At 42.7% G+C, this 21,914-nt stretch overlaps 1 protein-coding gene and 1 pseudogene across 3 annotated transcripts in view; one reads left to right on the top strand and one right to left on the bottom strand.

Moving 5' to 3' along the window:
* Window positions 1-21,914, bottom strand: part of BORCS5 (BLOC-1 related complex subunit 5) — a 107,297-nt gene that overhangs the window by 6,700 nt on the left and 78,683 nt on the right. The gene's annotated exons all lie outside the window — the stretch shown is intronic.
* On the top strand, window positions 7,803-8,180 carry LOC112634576 (annotated as a pseudogene).

The following is a 21,914-nucleotide window of genomic DNA, read 5'->3' as shown; positions in this document are numbered from 1 at the left end:
GATCTAAAAATATACGGTTAATTGATTTTTTTGTTGTTGTTACAAAGGTTCCAAGGCAATTCAATAGGGGAAAAAAGTTTTTCAACAATTTGTGCTGGAATATCTAGATATCTACAAAGAGAAAGAATGAACCTGGACCCTTACATCTCACCCTGCATACACAAGAAATTAACATAGAATGGATCACAGACCTAAATATAGAAGCTAAAACTACAGAACTTCTAGAAGAAAATATAGGAGAAAAATCTCTGCTGCCTTGGCCGGGCTTGCTGGCTCACGCCTGTAATCCCAGCACTTTGGGAGGCCGAGGCAGATGGATCATCTGAGGTCAGGAGTTCGAGACCAGCCTGACCAACATGGTGAAACCTCATCTCTACTAAATACAAAAAGTTAGCTGGACGTGGTGGTGCATGCCTGTAGTCCCATATACTTGGGAGGCTGAGGTAGGAGAATCGCTTGAACCCGGGAGGCAGAGGTTGCAGTGAGCTGAGATCTTGGCATTGCACCCCAGCCTGGGTGACACAGCAAGGCTCTGTCTTTAAAAAAAAAAAAAGTAAAAGAAAAAAAAAATCTTTGCTACCTTGGGGTATGCAAAGATTTCTAAGTTTCAATAAGTGTTAACCATAAAATAAAAATGGTTAAATTGATTTTCATCAAAACTAAAAACTTCTCTTAAAAAGATACCATTAAGGCCGGGTGCGGTGACTCACACCTGTAATCCCAGAAGTTTGGGAGGCCAAGGCAGGTGTGGATCACCCGAGGTCAGGAGCTTGAGACCAGCCTGGCCAACATGGAGAAACCCTGTCTCTACTAAAAATACAAAATTAGCCAGGCCTGATGGCGCATGCCTGTTAATCCCAGCTACTCGGGAGGCTGAGGCAGGAGAATCGCCTGAACCCGGGAGGCAGAGGTTGCGGTGAGCCGAGATCGTGCCATTGCACTCCAGCCTGGGCAACTAGAGCAAAACTCCATCTCAAAAAAAAAAAAAAAAAAAAGATACCATTAAGAAAATGAGACCGGGTGCAGTGGCTCATGCCTATAATCCCAGCACTCTGGGAGGCTCAGGCAGGCAGATCACCTGAGGTCAGGTATTTGACACCAGCCTGGCCAATATGGTGAAACCCTGTCTCTACTAAAAATATAAAAATTAGCCAGGTGTGGTGGTGCACACCTGTAATCCCAGCCACTCACGATGCTGAGGCAGGAGAATATCTCTTTTTTTTTTTTTTTTTCTTTTTTGAGATGGAGTCTGGCCTTGTCACCCAGGCTAGAGTGCAGTGGTGCGATCTCAGCTCACTGCAACCTCCAACTCCCAGGTTCAAGCGATTCTCCTGCCTCAGCCTCCTGAGTAGCTGGGACTACAGGCGTGCCACCACGCCCAGCTAATTTTTTCTATTTTTAGTAGAGATGGGGTTTCACCGTGTGAGCCAGGATAGTCTCGAGCTCCTGACCTCGTGATCTACCAGCCTTGGCCTCCCAAAGTGCTGGGATTACAAGCGTGAGCCACCGCGCCCGGCCAGGAGAATCTCTTGAGCGCAAGAGGCAGAAGGTGCAGTGAGTCGAGATCGCACCACTGCCCTCCAGCCTGGGTGACACAGCAAGACTGTCTCAAAAAAAGAAAAAAGAAAGAAAAAGGAAAAAGAAAAAGAAAATGAAAAGGCAAGCAGTAGACTGAGAAAATATTCATAATATTTTATTCCCTATGAAAATAATGGGCAAAAATAGAAAGAAAGAAAAAATTTCACTATCTATCTATATCAAATGACAGTCTACATCCAGAATATATCAATAATTCTTTTTTTTTTTTTTTTTTTTTTTTTTTGAGACAGAGTCTCGCTCTGTCGCCCAGGCTGGAGTGCAGTGGCCGGATCTCAGCTCACTGCAAGCTCCGCCTCCCGGGTTCACGCCATTCTCCTGCCTCAGCCTCCCGAGTAGCTGGGACTACAGGCGCCCGCCACATCGCCCGGCTAGTTTTTTGTATTTTTTTTTGTAGAGACGGGGTTTCACCGTGTTAGCCAGGATGGTCTCGATCTCCTGACCTCGTGATCCGCCCGTCTCGGCCTCCCAAAGTGCTGGGATTCTTATAATTCAACACGAAGAAAAAATCCAACATTTGGGATTGTTTCAGGAGAACTGAAAACATGATTGAATTATTGTTCTTGAGGGAGAAATATGGGGTAGAAATGGGTCAGAGGCTGGGGAAAAGTCCTGCAGGAGATTGCCTGGAAGTGGGATCTCACCTTCTTGGGACAAAGGAGCCAAGGAAGTGTTAAGAGTAAAACTATTAACAGTGTGGAGATTGCACCCTTGGGCACTGTTAAGGAAGCTGGACTACAGATAAGGAAAAAAAAAAAAAAGAGAGTAGGCAGATGTTACCCAGACAATTGTCACAACAGAACTCCTTTGCTGAAGCCCTGACACAGTGTGGAAAGAAAAAAATTCTCTTCAGTTTTCAAATTCCTCTAAGGACTCTGGAGACTTCTAGCTTATGACCACAATTATCCCGAATCCCATCCTTTGTCTCTGGATAGTTACTGCTGCCAAACGAGGAGCGGCTATTCATGACACTGATTGCCCACTGAGGCTGCACATCTAACCTCAGAGGGGCCCTGTCTCATGGAAGCGGCTGTCCTGCCTGAGCTGGAGTGGCAGAACAGAACTCAATTGCCTTCAGATCCACTGGCTTAAATTCGCAATGGTTCAGCCGCCAAGACTGAGCCAGAGCTTTTACCTCCGCTGTGGGTAGACCACCCAGACCCTGCAAATGACCTATTTAGACATCTGAAATCATTCCTGAGCTCAGGCTGAGTGACTCAGAGTTTGTGGGGGAGGGGAGAGAGCTTCTATAGAAGCAATAAAATAAAGAATTACTGTGAAGTTGAGTAACCATTCCAGTTTTCTAACTAAAATATACATCACTTACGGATACAGACAGTAGCATCAGACAGAACTGTGTCAACATCTTGCTTCTGCAGATGACTCATTACCTTCATGACCTTGAGCCAGTTACTTAACCTTGCTGACCCTCAGCTTCTTTGTCCCCTAAATTGGGGACATTGACAATGCCTACCTTATAGAGTTGACATAGAATTAAACGAAATAACATATATAAAACTCCTAGAACAGTCCCCAGGAAAAAGGAGCTCCATCAATGATAAAATGTATGTGAACTGAAACAGAAACTCTGTCTAGAAACCTCTTTTACATGAAGAATGAAAAAGCAAGATAAGAAATGTAGTGCATGAAAGCAGAAAAAAACAACAAATGACATTTTGTGATATCCAAACAGACACAAGCTATCTATTGTGAAGGCAGGAGCTTATGTGGACGCCTCCTCTCGGTTACATTAACTATCTTCAAGGCTTACACAACCACTCAGATGACAACTTACCATTGTGTTTTTTGCTGACATGTTTTATTTTTGTTCTGTACTTCTGCTACCGAAAATCTTACAACAGAGTCACATTACTCATCCCAGTTTCCTGATAGAATCATTTCGCACTACGTCACAACTGAAATCATTATTTACCTACAAGTCCTTCCATGTGTTTCTGATCTATATGTTGAGAGTAAAGAGTAACTATTACCACTGTTTGATGCTGTCCAATATGGTAAAAGTAAAAATACATATGTGTACATGCGTCCATGGATATTTTTCAAAAAATATTTTGAAAGCAAAACCAAAAGCTTTAATAAACGATATCCTCTCGAACAAGAGGGTACAGTGCTTCAAAAACTTTTGTTACATAAAATTTCCTGATAAAATAAGCTTTGATGCTGGTGTGAGGCAGATGGGTCATGCCATGAAAGATGTCACTGTGGTTTGTTTTTTGGAGACAGGGTCTCACTCTGTTGCCCAGGCTGGAGTGCAGTGGCCTGATCATAGCTCACGGGAGCCTTGAATTCCTGGGTCCAAGCAGTCCTCCTACCTCAGCTTCCTGAGTAGCTAAGACTACATGTGCATGCCACCATGCCTGGATAATTTTTGTTTTTTATTTTTTGTACAGATGGGGTCTCACGATGATGCCCTGGCTGATCTCCAAACTCCTGGCCTCAAGCCATCCACCCCCTCAGCCTTCCAAAGTGTTGGGATTACAGGCGTGATCTACCACAACTGCCCTCACCATGCTTGATGTAGTTCTTTTCAAAGTAAAGGTAAACTTTCCGAATTAGTGACATACTACAAGGGCTTATTTTAAGTTAGAAAAGATGTGCAACATAATAGTGAGAACTTCATAAAGATAGTGTACAACTTTTAAATTCTAAAAACTTAAGATGTAGATATGCACGAAATGATCAAAAGCAAATTTAATAACCCTCATGGGTCAAAAGAAAAATGAGCAGGTAAGCTATGTTTCACAGTTAACAAAATTCACATCCATATGATCAATAGACTTATTTTTCTATCCCCAAGATACTTAAGTTTAAAAGAAATGTTAAAAACAAAGACTGCATATGGACCTAAGACTGCTTTTTTTTTTTTTTTTTTTTTTTTAAAGACCGAGTCTCACTCTGTTGCCCAGGCTGGAGGGCAGTGGTGCAATCTCGGCTCACTGCAACCTCCGCCTCCCAGGTTGAAGCGATTCTCCTGCCTCAGCCTCCCAAGTAGCTGCGAGTACAGGTGTGCATCACCACGCCTGGCTAATTTTTGTATTTTTAGTAGAGACAGGGTTTCACCATGTAGATCGGGCTGGTCTCGAACTCCTGACCTCAGGTGATCTGCCCTCCTCAGCCTCCCAAAGTGCTGGGGTTACAGACATGAGCCACTGTACCCAGCTCAAGACTGCATTTAAAAAGTCACTCATCTTTCCCACCCTTTAAAGGTAATGTTTAGCTTTTAATGTGGTGTCTCTCAGTTAACATTAGTATCAAGGTTAATTTTTATTTGATCTCAACGGATATCTCACTTTCTCTACACTCATTCTACATTTACATTCCTGTTTCCCAAGGAGGTCAGTTTAGGAATATGGAGGCTGGGAGGAGGAGGCATGATGGGTTGAGGCCAGCTAACCAAACGCTGCCTCTTTTTAGGGTTCTAAATCCATCCCCGGCTTTGTTCTTTCTTTGGCTGGATTTCCTTCTGGGTTCAAAATGTAATGAGCAGGCAGTGATATGTAATTCTGCTCTTTTATTGTAAGCACTTTGTAGCTAAAGGGGCTAAACGGAAAAGTAACAATTCATCCTGTTGTACAGCTATTCAAATAGTAACATTCTGAGGCCAGTAACAATCTGCTATTTGAAGACGGGCATATTGCTGATTTTTAGCAATGTAAGCTCACCCTTCAAATCCTTGACATCACTAATAATCCATTACCATTAACAAAGTAAGTCAGAAGACCTGAATTTAAACCCTACTAGTTGGTGAACTTGGGCAAGTCACAAGCTGACTCTCAGCTTCTACTTTTCAAAAGTGGGGCTAATAATGGCTAATATTCATCCTATCTCATAGCAGTGTTGTAATGGTTATAATGAGATAATATATGTAAGAATGATCTGAAAACACAACACTGCTATAAACATGTATGTTTATATTATTCTAACAATGAATGGCAAAATATGCTTGGAAGTTTTTTCATGGTAGTAAAACTAAGAAGTTCCCAAATCATAATCACCTTTGAAGAAAACTGCTACAATGTTTTATATAAAGCTTCAATATCCACCCTTCTCAGATGTTTCTGAAATTCAGAACTACCAATTCTCCCAATTAGGAAGCAGTTAGCCTAACTATATAAATCAGTCCTGTTCCTAAGGCAAAAATCTGGCCTTGGCATTACAACTGAAGCCATTTATCCAAAGAAGATATACAAATGGCCAATAAACACAGGAAAAGATGTTCAACATCGTTGGACATTAGAGAAGTGCACATCAAAAGCACAAAGAATACAACTTCACACCCACTAGGATGGCTCAAATGAAAAGGCAGACAATGACAAATGTTAGTGAGGGTGTGGAGAAACCGGAACCCCTGTGCATTGCTGGTAGGCATGTAAAATAGGACAGTCATTTTGAAGAACAGTTTGGCCGTTTCTCCAAAAGTTAAACATAAAGTTACTATACGGCCAGCAATTTCACTTCACATATATTCCCAAGAGAAGTAAATTATATGTTCCCCCAAAACCTTGTACACTAATTTTTATAGCAGCATTATTCACAATAGGCAAAAAGTAGACACAACCCAAATGTCCATCCACTGAGAAATGGATAAACAAAATGTGGTCTATCCATAGAATAAAATATTCTTCATCCATAAAAAGATATGAGATACTGATATAAGCTACAACATGGATAAACCCTGAAAACATTATGCTAAGTAAAAGAAACCAGACACAAAGGCCACATATCACATGATTCCCTTTATATGAAATACCCCCAATGGGCAAATCCATAGAGACAGAAAGGAGACTGGCAGTTGCCAGGGGGTAAGGGAATGGAGGTATGGGGAGTGACTGCTGATGTACACAGAGTTTCTTTCTAGGGAGATGAAAATGTTCTGGAATGACATAGTTGTGTAGCTGCACAATCTTGTAAGAATACTAAAACCACTGAAATGCACATTGTAAAAGGGTGAACTATGTGAATAACTCAATTTTAAAAAATAATAAAATAAATGTATTCAAATACATTCAATTCCTTCTCCCAGACCTCTGACAGATACCAGTAATGCATCATGGTTATTCTTTAAATCTGACTTGGACTCAGAACCCGTCTTGACACTGAACCCCAGATGGCCACTTTTGAGTTTACAAAGGTGAAGAAACCTATCTGGGAATCCTGGACTAGACACTACGAAAGTGGCTCTGAAACAAATTGCTGAGGCTAAGTAATACATTTTTAATCACAAAGGAAGGTGGTAGCTGAGTCTGCAAGAGGAACAGTCCAAGGTAAAAAGCTGTGTTCATAAGATCCAGGATCTTTACATTAACTATACCATGCATCAACTAACCCCAAAAGAAGTGTGAGATGCCAGTTCTCAGCAATTTCCTTGAACCTTCAAGCCTACTGATTTTTAAATGGACTCATACTGACAGCATTCATTTTTTTAAAAATAAAAACTAAATTTACAGCACACAACATGTTTTGACATACATATACATAGTGAAATGATTTCCATAGTCATGCTAATTAAAATCTTCATCTCCTCACATACTTACCATTTTTTGCTTCTGACACCTTCTTCAAGACCTTTCTTCCACTTTGCGAACCCGGTGCTTGTGTTTTCATACATTGACTATCCCATGATTTGGTCTCTGACTCATGGTATTAGCTGTCTCCACTCCGAAGAGTAGGAGGCCCATCGCCACAAATCAAGATATGGCACATTCTAGCCCACCTGCCACCCCTATCCCCACCAGACCATGGTTACTTGACCTGCAGTCAAGACAGATTCTAAAGTCAAGACAGATTATAAAGGTTAGGGTATGACAGGCTGCAACAAAACCTTTCAGGGTCAACTGTGTGCTTTGCGGCTGTCCAACCCTCCTCCAGATCACCATTCCCACGGAGGGTTTGGGAGTATGAATCTTTCGTGGACGCCTCTCTCTTGCACAAGGGACAACAATGGCCAAATGTTTTCCTTAATTACACCACAGGCTGAATGGCACTAATTACCACATTTTGGACACTTTGAAGTGACCTTGTTTCTGAAGGCAGTAGTTTGCAATGGCAGCCTGTAAGAATAAACTCTTGCCGGTGTGCAGGAGGGAGTGGGTCGGGAAGGATCGCCGGCGAGATGACGGAGGCGAGGTTTGCCCACCGGCCCCCACCCTGGCCCCCAGTGCCCACCCGGTGGGTCCGGCTCAGCCATGATCAAGGCGATCCCAATCTTAACAACCACGGGAAGCCGCAGCTCTCCAAGTTCTATCAGCCCTATGTATTTGTGGAAACATTAGACAAATGTTTTGAAAATGTGTGTGAACTGGATTTGATTTTCCATGTAGGCAAGGTTCACAATATTCTCGCAGAAATGGTGATGGAGGAATGGTATTGGAGACAAACACGAATGGGATTGTTACACAAATTGATGCACAAAATAAGCTGGAAAAATCTGAGGCTGGCTTACTGGGAGCTCCAGCCTGTGCTGTACCAGCTTTAAAAAAAACCTGAATCTTCCTGAGATCCCAAGAAATATTAACATTGGTGACATCACTATAAAAGTGCCAAACCTGCCCTCTTTTAAATAAAAATTTAAAAAGGCTACTCCCAGGTAAAATCCAGGGAGGGGAAGTCATGTAAGTTTACCATGCAGTTGTTTACCAAAAATAGAGGAGGAGAGTCAACTTTTGCTCTTGGATTTAACTCAAAGCACTCATAGAAGCTGTGTAAAGTCAATAAGAAAGTTCAATGTTGCTTTTCTTTTCTTTTTTTTTTTTTTGAGACGGAGTCTTGCTCTGTCGCCCAGGCTGGAGTGCAGTGGTATAATCTCGGCTCACCGCAAGCTCCGCTTCCTGGGTTCACGCCATTCTCCTGCCTCAGCCTCCCGAGTAGCTGGGACTACAGGCGCCCGCCACCACGCCCGGCTAATTTTTGTACTTTTAGTACCAAAAAAAAAAGTACTTTTAGTACTTTTAGTACAAAAATTAGACAGGGTTTCACCATGTTGGCCAGAATGGTTTCAATCTCTTGGCCTCATGATCTGCCCGCCTCGGCCTCCCAAAGAGCTGGGATGACAGGCGGGAGCCACCGCGCCCGGCCCGCTCAATGTTGCTTTTCTTTCTCAGTGATTTTAAAGAAATTGAGTAGTTCTTATGTGATTTATTTTTCTAAACTGCGTTCCTGTGCCCACCTACGGCATGCCTCTATGTATTGGCTACTACAGTGTTTCAAAGTGTTTGAGATATTTCTTTAATAACGTACAACCTAAAATGTTTGTGTTTTGTATGGATCACAAGTGCGGCATTCCTTAATTCCTTCTGCTGTTTGTCACACAATTGTTAAAGAACCAAATATGTATTGCATGGAAACATTATGACGTTTTTCTCTTAGTTTAAATAAACTCCAAGGTAACCAGACTTCTAAAGCACCTTTCTGTTTGCCTGATACCTACTTTAGCAATAATTTTTTTACAACCCTCTGACTCAACAAAGTAATAAAAGTATATTTTATCACTGTTAAAAAAAAAAAAAAAAGAATACATTCTCGCCATTTATTCTCACAGGCGTACCTTTGATCTGTCAACCAGAAAAGAGAAATCCCTCTCTGGTAAATCTCACTCCACACACTCTAACAGAAACAAAACTGGCATCCACACTGGTGGACTATTTCTTCTGGTAATCAATGCACATCACGTTACAATGATTTGGTAGGTAGAAGCCAGTACATAATACACACGAATTCTCTAGTTATTTTAATTATTGTAATAAAATAATGTATAACAGTTACAGCTGCTATCCATTAAGTATCTACTAAGTGTCAGATACTGTACTGTGTAGTTTGCATATATTATCTTTATACCTCACCACACTTCATAGGGAAAGTGTCACTCTCCTATTAGAGATGAGAAATTAGAGATTCAGAGGTGACAAAAGATGCCCAGGGCCACATAGTTCGTACTAGCAGTGAAGCCAGAATTCAAACCCATGCTTTTTGGCCTAATTTTTGCCTATCTTTTCTAAAGCGCTAATTAATTCAAATGTCAACTCATTTCAATTAAATACATACCATGTTGAGCAGTGTGTTTAATGCCTTTTTGAACTCCTTAAGAGATGGATTTAAATGGCAATTTTTTATGCTGTCAAGCGGAATGGAAAAACACTGGGGTTTACTTTTCTAATAATAAAAATAACAAATTACCAGACAAAACATGGACATTTACAAAACAAAAACTGAGAGGAGACCAAAGGGAGTAAACTATCTGTTAGCAGACAAACTTCAATGACATTTTCACTGGCAGTTCGTTTGTACACTTTGTACTCTTGACATCTCACGTGTACAAACATTTCACAATTCTTGACCTTACCAAGGGGGCTTAGACAAAGCAATCTTCATCTGTAAAAGAACGAGGTACAACGGTCCTGAGCACCCCGCTCCTTTTACAGATGAAGACTGCTCCCAGAGTGGGTACGCACTATCCCTAAGCTCTCACGGCTGGGACTGACGGGGCCAGGACTGAATTCCAGATCTCCCGATTCCAAGGGCCACCATATCTGTCCTAAGCGACCCAAGTCTACCAGTGACATTTCCTTTTCCATAGCTTGTTCTACTATGCTTTACCCAGTGAATTATAACTGTGTGTGAAAACTATGATCTAAAGTGAAGTTTTTCAAGACACTATTTCTGACCGTAAGGGAAATAAAAATCTATCATTAGTCAGTGTCAAAAATCAAATGACAAAATCCAATCAGACATCTCCACGTCCATCAGTCATAGGAACCTGCTCGGTGAGCCTGGATCTGCAGTGAGAAGGGCATCAGTCAGAACTGCACACACGTCTGCTTCCTTCTGAATTACATAAACCTCCCCTGGCTCCTTATTAGTGTACCACTTCCTGTTGCACCATGACAAACAATGGGGCCGACTGTCGCCAGTGTTTTCATTCATTACCCCACAGGCTGAACCGCATCGATTTCCACATACTGGACATTTTGAAGTCACCCTGTTTCCTTTGTTCAAACAATGTATCTACATGTCTCAGAAAAAGAACACATTTTATTCAGGTCTTCAAGAGAATTCAGAGATATCAGAACGGCAGGAATTTGAATTGCATGACTGTTCCAATAATTACTTTAGGACTTGCCCAGTTTCCTCTGATGCCTTCTTACTCCTGGCATCATGTCTAGGTGGGAAAGTGGGAAATAAATCCTAGAACCATTCAGCAGCTTCCAAAACTAAACAGGCAGATTATACCTCCTCCCCACAAAAGGCCTTGAAAACGGCACTGATGCCAGCAAATCAGGAAAAGAAAAACATCATGAGTAAAAATAAAAGCCTGAGGGTCCGAAGTCCCACTCCTCCCTTTCCTTGGGAGAGCTTTCCTCGGGTCCCCTGAAAGACAGCGGTGACATCTGAGATCTTTTGCCTCCTGGAGAAGGCCCCGTCTGCAACCGAGCACCCCAGCCCTGACTCATTCGAGGCTCCCTCTCTGCAACTCCTCCAGAGCGGCAGTGGGGAAGGATGAAGCTCTTCAGCACGTGTCCGCTCTCTGTCTACCTTCCATAGACAGAGACTGTGGAGTCCTCTGAGACACTGGTAAAAAGCCCCATTCTCCAGGGCACGGGTGGAAGGATAAAAAAGTTATCCCCAAGGTAGGCAGAGTTGTCACTTCAAGAATGTCAATGTGGGGTCTTCAAAGCTATTTTAAAGTGTGGTTGCATCCTATAAAGACTGTTTTTGAGATGCTAAGTATACTGTGACACTAGGTGGCGAGTATTATAAAGGAATACAGGGTAAGGGAACGTGCTTGAACACTGGGCATGAGCAGGAGACAGGCTGGAAGAATAAGCCCTTAAAGAATTGAAGATGAAGCAGGGCACAGTGGCTCATGCCTATAATTCCAGCACTTTGGGGGGCCAGGGCGGATGGATCACGATGTCAGGAGTTTGAGACCAGCCTGGCCAACATGGTGAAACCCCATCTCTACTAAACATACAAAAATTAGCCGGGCATGATGGCAGGCGCCTATAATCCCAGCTACTCGGGAGGCTGAGGCAGGAGAATTGCTTGAAACCAGAAGGCAAAGGTTGCAGTGAGCTGAGATCGCCATTGCACTCCAGACTGGGCCACAAAGCAAAACTCCATCTCAATAAATAAATAAATAAATAAATAAATAAATAAATAAAAATAAAAGAATTGAAGACAATGGACAAAAAGGTGGAAAGGAAGCACGGCCTAGAGTCTCGAAGGTGGACGTTAGCTCTGAGCTGGCATCCCAGCTCCACTTCGACAACTGTGTAACCGGGAACACATTCGGGTGTCTGAATCTCAGCTGATCGTGAAATACAGATGATATATGCAGAATGCCTATTCTAAACCTGGCACGTGGCAAACATGTAAAACCGACAGCTGTAACACTATTGTTGCTGTCACTACTACGTCACGAGAGGGGCTGGAGAAGCCTCACAGATGCAGCGGGTGGACAGTGAGGAAAGTCTCCAAGCCACGCCACTAACCTGGACTCCCCTTTCCGATGTCCAGAATTAGAGAGAAATAAAAGTAAGTTTGTATGACTGAAGTGACACACTCAACATCTTAAAACCTGAGCTAAGGTAATGAAACAGTGTAAAACTGGACTATGTGCTCTGTAATTCCCTGGTGTATCCACCCAAACCATGTGTGAACACAACCCCTTTTTGACTCGGAGAACAGAGCCTAGCAGTGGTGCGTGGGTAAATATTTTACAGCTAAAATAATCCACCCTGTGCCTGAAGAAAGAACCCAGATACCGTACATGGGACGATGATATTGGCATAATGATCTGGTATACTGCCACCGGCGCTGCCTTATGCTCCCGGGCAGGATGCTAGATGGCTGCTCAGGACATCAGGCTGGAGCCTGATTTCCAGTCCAGAGGCCCATGTCATTCCCCAGGCAGATGGCTGAGGCACCGACTCAACTTTACCACATAAACTGTTCCAGCAAACACTTCCTGTACACCAGGGAGGCATGAGGAAGGAGGTCCCCTGTGATCAAGGGAAACCGGGACCTCCGCATGTGCCAGGCTGTTGGCAGTTGCTGATGGGAGAGCACGATTCCTCAGGCAGAGAGGGGGAGCAGATGCCAGAAGGAGGGGGCACAGCAGACGCCGGGGAGCAGGAGTGGAGGCTGGGTATTTCAGGCCAGAGCCATCCAAATTTCACGCATTTTGCAGAATACAACTATGACTATTACAATACAAGATGGAGAGGCAGGTGAGTGACAGACTCCAGAGAATCTAAGTCTCCGCAAGGGCAAAGAGAGAATTTGTAAACTTCCAGGTAGAAAGGGGAAGAGAGGAGGCTGGGGGACTTTGGGATACAGGAAGAAACCATCACTGAAATGATGCCGTGTTACGCTACTAAAGTTCATACTTCTACAGAACAACATTTTGCAATCCCTCCTTGTCTGGCTGCATTTGAAATAAATGACTTTTACTCTCCCAAAATAATCCTTTCTTTTACATAGCTCCGTATGGTCCTGCAGAGTCCTTTCACATTCATTATGCCTTTTGCTCTGGGCTGCAGGTTGGCTGTCATGGGCAGTTTCCAGCAACGGTGTGATATGGCCTCAGACAAGTGAAACGCTCTCTACTCATGTGTAGAATGAGAATGATGGAGGATCGCCAGGACATCGACTAAAGTCTTACAATATTATACTCAGTCTGTCAGCATGGGCAGAAGAAAATTAAATGCTGCTTCAAGCTTTAGGGACACCTCCTGATGAGATCCTTTGGAAGTCCCTGAAATCTAAAACAATTCAGAGATGTTTTTAAAAGGAGTATAGATCTGCAAGTCTCCTACCAACTAACAACAGAGATAGCAAATAAGACTCTAGTTGGGAACATTCAGATAAACATGACAATGAGCAGAGTGATCGTAAAGAACAGAATCTTGAGAACTGGGATTGCCATTGGTCAAATGATCTGATAAATTTCAGATCCAGACAGCGTTATAAAGAAGAGCCCCCTGGCTAGCTCTGTACTGACGAGCTGGTCTTTATATTAAAAGTTCCTTTCTGGGAAGGCCTTCTGTGTCACCCCATGTCAAATTTCTACCCTACTGACATTTTGTATCTCCTTACTTTTTTTTTTATTCTTGTACTTACCAACTTACCTGCCATCTATTTTATTTTTTTACTTTATTTATTGTCTGTGTCCACAATGGAGTGTAAGATCTCTGAAGGAGGGTCTTGTCTGTTTTGTAGTGATATTTCCTCGACACCTACAACAGGGCCTGACACAGAGCTGACTAGTTCATAAATGAAGCAGACACGTAAAGGCATATGCATACAAAGTTCTGAGGCATATTCTTATCTTGGTGAATCAAAAAGCTGCAGGCAGGGAGATGTAACTCTTATGAGGTTCATATATTGTGAGAACAAAAAACAACAAAAAACAGAAGCCACGTATGGTGGCTCATGCCTGTAATCCTAGCACTTGGGAGGCTGATGTGGGAGGATTGCTTGAGGCCAAGAGTTCAAAGTCAGTCTGGGCAACCTAGCAAGACCCTGTCTCTACAATAATAATAATAATAATAATAATAATAATAATAAAGTTAGCTGGGCATGGTGTCACACACCTGTAATCCTAGCTACTGGGGAGGCTGGGGCAGGAGTATCACTTGACCCTAGGAGTTTGAGGCTGGAGTGAGCTATGACTGTGCCACTGCACTCTGGCCTAAGTGACAGAATGAGACCCTCTCTATAAAAAAAATTAAATTAAAAAGTAAAAGAGCCAGTACTGGGCCTTACTCCAGACCCACTGGCACAGAATCTCTGAAGATGGAGCCTATCCATCAGTTTAACCAAAAAAAAAAAAAAAAGATATTTCAAAAAAAAAAAAGTAATGCATGTTCGAGATAGAAATCTTGTAAAACACAGAAAAACAGAAGCAGGCTAAAACAAACACCAATGATAATCTCACCTCTAAAGGGCAACCACAATTAAGTCACTGTCATGTTTCCTTCTGTCTAATCATTTATTAAGAATATTTACCATGGCCAAGCACGATGGCTCACACCTGTAATCCCAGCACTTTGAGAAGGTGAGGTAGGAGGATTGCTTGAGGCCAGGAGTTCAAGAACAGCCTAGGCAACACGGCAAGACACTGTCTCTACAAAAAAAATTAAAAATTAGCCAGGTAGGTGGCACACCTGTAGTGCTGGTTGTGTGAGAGGCTGAAGTGGGTGGATCACTGGAGCCCAAGAGTTTGAGGCTACAGTAAGCTATGATTGTGGTACAGAACTCCAGCCTGGGCAACAGAGGGAGACCCTGTCTCTAAAACAAGATTGTTTGGCTGCAGGCCACCTGCAGTCTGGGACAGCTTTGAGTGTGACCTAATACAAATTTGTAAGCTTTCTTAAAATATTATGAGTTTTTTTTTTAAGCTCATCAGCTACCCTTAGCATTAATATATTTTATGTGTGGCCCACAACAATTCTTCCAGTGTGGCCCTGGGAAGCCAAAAGATTGGACAACCCTGTTCTAAAATAAACAAAAGAATATTTAATACAGTTGAAATCATATTGAATATAAACTATTACATCCTGATTTTTTTTTTTTTTTTTTACTTATTGTTAAAAATATAAATCTTTTCCTAATGTCACTTGGTTTTCATTGGCAGGAGGACTTAAACCAAGCAAAATTTACCATGGAACCTTGTATCAGGACTTCTGAATCTCAAAGTTGGGCTGCAGATACATTTTAGGAATCTAAGCTCGAAGATGACACAGATGTTCAAAATTTAGTGTACCCCTGGGCACACAATAGACTGTATTTCCCAGCCTCTTTGGAGTTAGCTGTGGCCATGTAATTGAATTCTAGCCGAAGTCATAGGCAACACTCATAGGTTTGGCCCGTAAGAACCTCCTATCTGTGCTAGTCCACTCTTTTTTCCCTTTTGCTACTGGACACTATGAACAACGTGGTCGTTGGGGACGGCAGAGTCACAAGATGGAAGGAACCTGAATCCCTGAACTCAATGGAGGAGAGTCACCTGCTAACCAGAAACATCCACCTTGAACAAGAGCAAGAAATAAACTTCTGTTGCATTTGAGCCATTATACATCTTTGAGTCTATTTTTAGCTGTAGCCTAGCTTACTCTACCTAATGCAACCCTCATAACCTTTATTTTCTCTGATAGAATGAGAAAACTTATCAGTCCCTAGGATGAAATAATTGAAGAATATATAAGTTGTTCATTAAACAAGAATTTATTAAACATCTACTACACGCCAGGCATTGTTCTAGGCACTGCAGCAATGCTCTAATTTGCTAAAATTCGTGTTTATCTTCATTGAAAGGGATACGGGACAGGGAATCTCTTTTCCCAGCCCTGGTTTCATTTCCATAATCCAGGAGCCCTCGATACCGGCTAGTTGGCTTAGAGACTACAGGTGCTCTGGGGTTCCTCACAAGAGAGGAGACTACACGGGACCTCTGACACTGCCCACTCTGGTGGACTGGAAATGAGCAGGGGAGGGAGAAGAACAGGGGCTCTAGAACCTGGCATCGGGAAAGCTGGCAGAGCCAGCTGTCTGGGGGCATGTCTAGGGCAGGCAAACTGGGGGGAAATGGGGCTGCTGTTCACACATGCTCATATGTCATTGTCCAAAAACGGAATGGAGTTAAATCTCAGAGCAGTCAAATAACCGGGCTCTGCTCATGCCTTGCCAAAAAACACAAGCCTACATTTCCAACAGGCAAGTAATAAACTAGATTCGGCCCTCTTCCAGGATTTCTGGCTTTTGGCAGGACAGTGCTGGTGTAAAGGAAGTGTGGGGCCAGGCCCAAGGAAGCCCTGTGCAGCATACCTTACAGTCCGCCGAACCAGACGCAGCCCACTCCCCCACCTGGATTTCCTGCCACCCAGGGGGCCAGCTATATTTCTTACAGAAAAGAAAGGTTGCCCAAAGGACAAGCAGCGGGGAAACTATAATTACATGGTAAGGTTTCAACCTGGAATTTATGCCAGAGTCACTTGTGACATTCTATGGGAACATAAAATTTTCTTGAAATGTCTTGCCTCAGTATTTCAGCAAAAAGAAGCCGACATTTCAATGTTCTTGTCAAAATTTGTAGTTTTGCAACAGGTACTCCCAATTCATTTTATAATTTCAGGTCAAGAAAGCAGCAACTGAAGCCAAAATATGTTTAAAAGCAGCCACAGGACTCTAACAATGTTGTCATTTAAAGGAGATTCGGTTCACAGTGTCAGGGCGACAGCAACAGTTTCACCTGGCCAACAGCTCACGCTAACCAGGCTTTTAACCGAAGGAGCTCAAAGTGAATGCTAAGGCCAATTCAGACACTGATGCTCTGTGCATCACTCGGAACAACTCATTTAATCGGGATCAATCTCTCCCCCTGGGAGGACACACAGTACAGGAAGTCAGGTCAAATGCTTGGAAAATGACTCTAGCTGGGTCTTAAACATTACAGCACCGTTGACAGAAAGAAATCCCTGCCCAGCCCTGTGTGCAGGCCCATGAAGGGCAACTCTCGTGCATTCTTTCAAACACCAGTGGAGGACTTACCAGGTGAAAAAGGAATAACCAAAAATGAAATGAAGGACTCCAAAGAGGCAGAACGTAAGTAGTATGGTGCAGTGGAAAAGATGACTCACCTTCTAATACCATCTTGGTCATTAACTAATAGAAAGATATCTGGCAGATCCCATGTACACTCAAAGGTCCTTGGTTGCTTTATTTGCACAATGAAAGGGCCAAATCAGAGAAACCTCAGGGCCTTTCTATAATCTTGTGTAATCGCATGGCTTTCCAAGGATTGCAATTTTTTTCTTACCGGTTCATTTGAACCCCCTCCATGCTTCACACTGGTTTACAGCAATACAGTATGCTTATCAATGCATCTAAGAATTAAAACAGGAGTTACCAGAATCATATCATGAATGTACTCTCAAGGCCTTTAAGCAAGCACACAGGAACTGTAACAAAATAAACCTTGTGGCTTTATCTTAGTTACGAAGGCGTTCTAATCTGTGAACATATTTACCCACTGACAGCAACTAGAATGAGGCCAAAAGAAGACCCAGGGCAGTGACAAGAGAAGCTCCAAAAGTCTGTGCTGCATCTTTCTGGGGCTGCGGATTTGCCACCGGCCTCGTCCCTCGCCCCCAGGAAAACCACACCTGGGGAGGAAGCACACTCCTTTCTTGTTGGCCTTTCAGTTACCCCACATTTCAATGATAGATGTAACCTAAAACAAAGTGTCTGTCAACTTGAATCCTTAACTAGAAATGAGGCAAGATACAGGAAATCCCCCAAATCAGAGGCAGCCATGTATCCACAGCCTAGAAGCCAAGGACTAATGGTTTGCCACCATCCAGCTTCACATTTCTCAAGACCCATGTTCCCCAGGCACGAGTATGCTATCCACAAAGCAGAATAAACAGTAAAAGTCACTACAGAAATTCCAAAAACTACATATTCGTGGCACAAAAGAAATGCTGCAGGGTTTGAAGGAAACCACAGTGGGCTAAAAAAAAAAAAAAACTTTTTTTTTTTTTGTGCCTTGCCTCTATTTAGTTCTTATACTTGGGTTGTTAAGAGCTGAGCTTAAAATCGGGCAATATTTAGACAGCTGCTGGTATCAAGTAATTTCATATGGGCCAATTCATGGCAATTAGGATAGGCCTTTCTCCTTAGTCATCATTTCTATTTAAAGCAATAACAAGAGCTAACACTACAGTGTCTAACTACATGGCAGGTGTGGTCCCTAGTACTGAACCAAGAACAACTTATTGAACCCTCACGAAAACCTGAGGTGGATGTCATTCCGTTCTCACTGAACGGAAAAGGAAACTGAGGCTCAGAAGAATTAAGGGACTTGCCTGAGGTCACACAGCTAGTCAGAGATGGAGCCAGGATTGAACCTTGGCAGTGTGGCTCTGGATTTTACACTCAGAACCACTTTGCCAGACTATCCGCAAATACAAGTTGCCCTGCCTCAGCTGAGCCCTCAAGGCCTTATGGCACTCATGACTGTATCCAGTCACCATGACCACTCAACAAATGACCCCCCTCTTCTCCACAGAGGATACACAAGCTGCTGGGTGTGACTGATCTGTGCCGGGGACCCTTCTGCCGTAAGCTTGCCTGCGCCCTATCTGTTCTCTCAAAACCAATGTCCCACAGGGTTCCAACTCTTGCCTCCTCAGGGATCTCGCTCCAAGAATCCCCCTTTCTCCTTCATCTTTGATCTCGTCTCTTCTGCCTCTTCCCCCTCATCCTGTAAACATGTTCCAGTGCACCACCTGCAAAACAAAAATTCCCCTTTGATCTTCATCCACTTTTAATTTAATTTTGGCCACTACCTCACTGTGTGACCTGGGCAAAGTGCTTACTTTCTCTAAAAGGCTTTCATTTCTGCATCTGAATAATGAGAGCACTGGACCAGAGGGTCTCTAAGGTCCTTCCAATTCCAACCTTCCGTGGTTCCGAATGCAGAGATTTCTCTGAGCAAGCTCACCGAAACTCCGGCCAGTTTCTTCATTGTCCCTGAAGCCCTGAAGTTAATTTTCTTCTAAGACTGCCAAGCTGTTAGCCTACACAATGCCCCCCTCTGCCTCTCATTTCCCAACTCCTGGGTTTTTTTCCCCAAATACCTAGCTTAAACCCCGTCTGCTCCAGGATATCCTGATCATTAACTCTTACAGAACTTTAGTTATAAATCACAAACGAGCACCCACTTCAACAGTGCCTCTTTCATACTTCTGTTCTGTGTATCTACATTCCCTCATCGAGGCTAAACTCTCAAAGAGCAGGGACCAGGTTACATGTCTCTGGAACCCCCAAAGGACCTCCCACTAGGTGGGTCTGCAATAGCTGCTCAACAGTGCTGGCTGAGGGGCCATCCTATCGCCGTTAAAGAAACCAGTAGTCAAGGTACTTCACTAGACTCCCTGATTGTAAAGTAAATTACCTCCATTCTTCTCCCTCACATACACAAGTCTATAAACATAAACTTTTCATTCAAGAGCATCATCCAAATTTAACATAAGGAAAGCTTAGCCAACTCTCTGATTTTCTTTTATCTGAATCAGAAATAGTTATAGCCATGTTTCCCTTTGATGCAGACTTAAGTGATCACAGGTACTGTCATCTTAGGGACCTCTAGGTGGTCCCGGTTCTATACTTCCACTAACAGACATTCTCCATGGTTATTAAGTTCCCTCACTTTTCAACACATAGTATTATGTTACTTCCTCACCTTTCCAACCAAATTTCCAGGAAACATCTGGAATAATATCAGAGAGTTGGTGTTTGATCAAAACGACATCCTCTGCTTTACTCATTTGGAAGTGACTAATTTCAACCCTTAGGTCTGAAGTGAACATAGACGGATGGATATGATTCAGGACTTTGCTAATACTCACCACCAGAGATACAACGGACACATTACACCACCAATGAAAGCCCCAAAACTGTGCTCACCTCCTCTGCCCAAGCGCCCTGCTGGCTATTGCTCAGTACTGTGAGTGCTGGTCTCTGTTTTGCAATAGTCCTGGGTAACTACTGACTATTCAAAGTGAATCCCAAAGTTCTTCAAACAGAATTTCAAACTGTTTATTTCTTGAGACAGGGTCTTGCTCTGTCGCCCAGGCTGGAGTGGAGATCTCAGCTTACCGCAACCTCTTCTCATCTCCCAAGTAGCTGGGAATACAGGCACACACCTCCATGCCTGGAATTTTTTTTTTTTTTTTTTTTGGTCTTTTTTGTAGAGATGAGGTTTCACCATGTTGCCTAGGCTGGTCTTGAACTCCTGGGCTCAAGCAATCAGCCTGCCTTGGCCTCCCAAAGTGCTGGGATTATAGGCATGAGCCATGTCGCCTGCCAAACTCAGTTTATTTTTAAATGAATGCTCCAAAACACTGGTTTTCACCTGGTTACATATTAGAATCACCTACTGCACCTTCATAAATAACAATACCCAACATCCCGCCGCCCCAACCCTATCACCCTTCAAAGATTTTGATCTAATCTGTTTGGAGTGAGACCCAGACATCAGTCTTTTCTTAACAGCACCTCAGCTATACTGAATGAATTAAGGTATCATTGTTAAATATTTTAGGTATACAGCATTGTGACTATATTTTTCAAAAGGACTGAGTCATTCATTTGTGGAATTACTGGTAAAATTCAAAATAAGGTCTCCATTTAATTGTTAGTAATTTCCTGGTGATCACTGTATGAAGCTTATGTAAAGTGTTAACTTTAGGGCAAGCTGCATGGGGCAGGGTATATAGACACTCTCAAATTACTTCTGTGACTTTTCTCTAAGTCTAAAATTAATTCAAATTTAAAAGTTATTTTTAAAAAGAATCCTTCACTTTTAAAGATATATACTTAAATATTTATGAATGAAATCATGTCTGGGGATTTACTATAAAATATGCAGTTGGGGGTGGCAGGGAGTAGGGATACGGATGAAACAGGAGTATTTGCAAGTTGATGATTGTAGTGGCTGGTAATGACTACATGAAGGTTCACTGTGTTACTCTGTCTTCTTTTACTCTGTCTTCTTCAGTATATGTGTAAAATTTCCCCTCATATATATGGGAGGAAAAAATTTCCGAGTAATTTTAACATGTAGCCAGGGCTGAGAAACACTGCTCTCAAGTCTTGAAAATGTGGTACAATAGAAGCTCTGTCTGGTATTTCCAGCTACAAAACACTTTCCCCAGCTCTCTGATATACAACTAGTCAGTTAATCTCTCTGTACCATACTTTGCTAAACTGCAAAACAACAGATATGGATTAGAGGGTTTTTTGTTGTTGTTGTTGTTGTTGTTGTTTTGTTTTTTTGAGATGAAATCTGGCTCTGTCGCCCTGGTTGAAGTGCAGTGACATGATCTGGGCTCACTGTAACCTCCACTTTCCGGGTTCAAGCGATTCTTGTGCCTCAGCCTCCCAAGTAGCTGGGACTACTGGCATGCACCACCACACTTGGCTAATTTTTGTATTTTTAGTAGAGACGGTGTTTCACAAAGTTGGCCAGGCTGGTCTTGAACTTAAAGGACTTTTTAAAAAGAATAAGCACCAAAAAGCCAATTTATTATTATTCTAAGATCTCCTCTCTGAGCATTAATGTCATAGTTAATTAACTTCTAGCACAACAGTAAAAAATGGTAAAGTCTGGCTGGGGGCAGTGGCTCACACCTGTAATCCCAGTGCTTTGGAGGCTGAGGCAGGAGGATCGCTTGAGCTCAGGAGTTTGAAAACATCCTGGACCTGTAATCCCAGCACTTTGGGAGGCCGAGACGGGC

Source organism: Theropithecus gelada, chromosome 11 (assembly GCF_003255815.1).
Source record: "Theropithecus gelada isolate Dixy chromosome 11, Tgel_1.0, whole genome shotgun sequence".
Taxonomy (NCBI): Eukaryota; Metazoa; Chordata; class Mammalia; order Primates; family Cercopithecidae; genus Theropithecus; species Theropithecus gelada.
The sequence above is the reverse complement of the archived record's forward strand: the minus strand, read 5'-3'. Positions and strand labels throughout refer to the sequence as shown.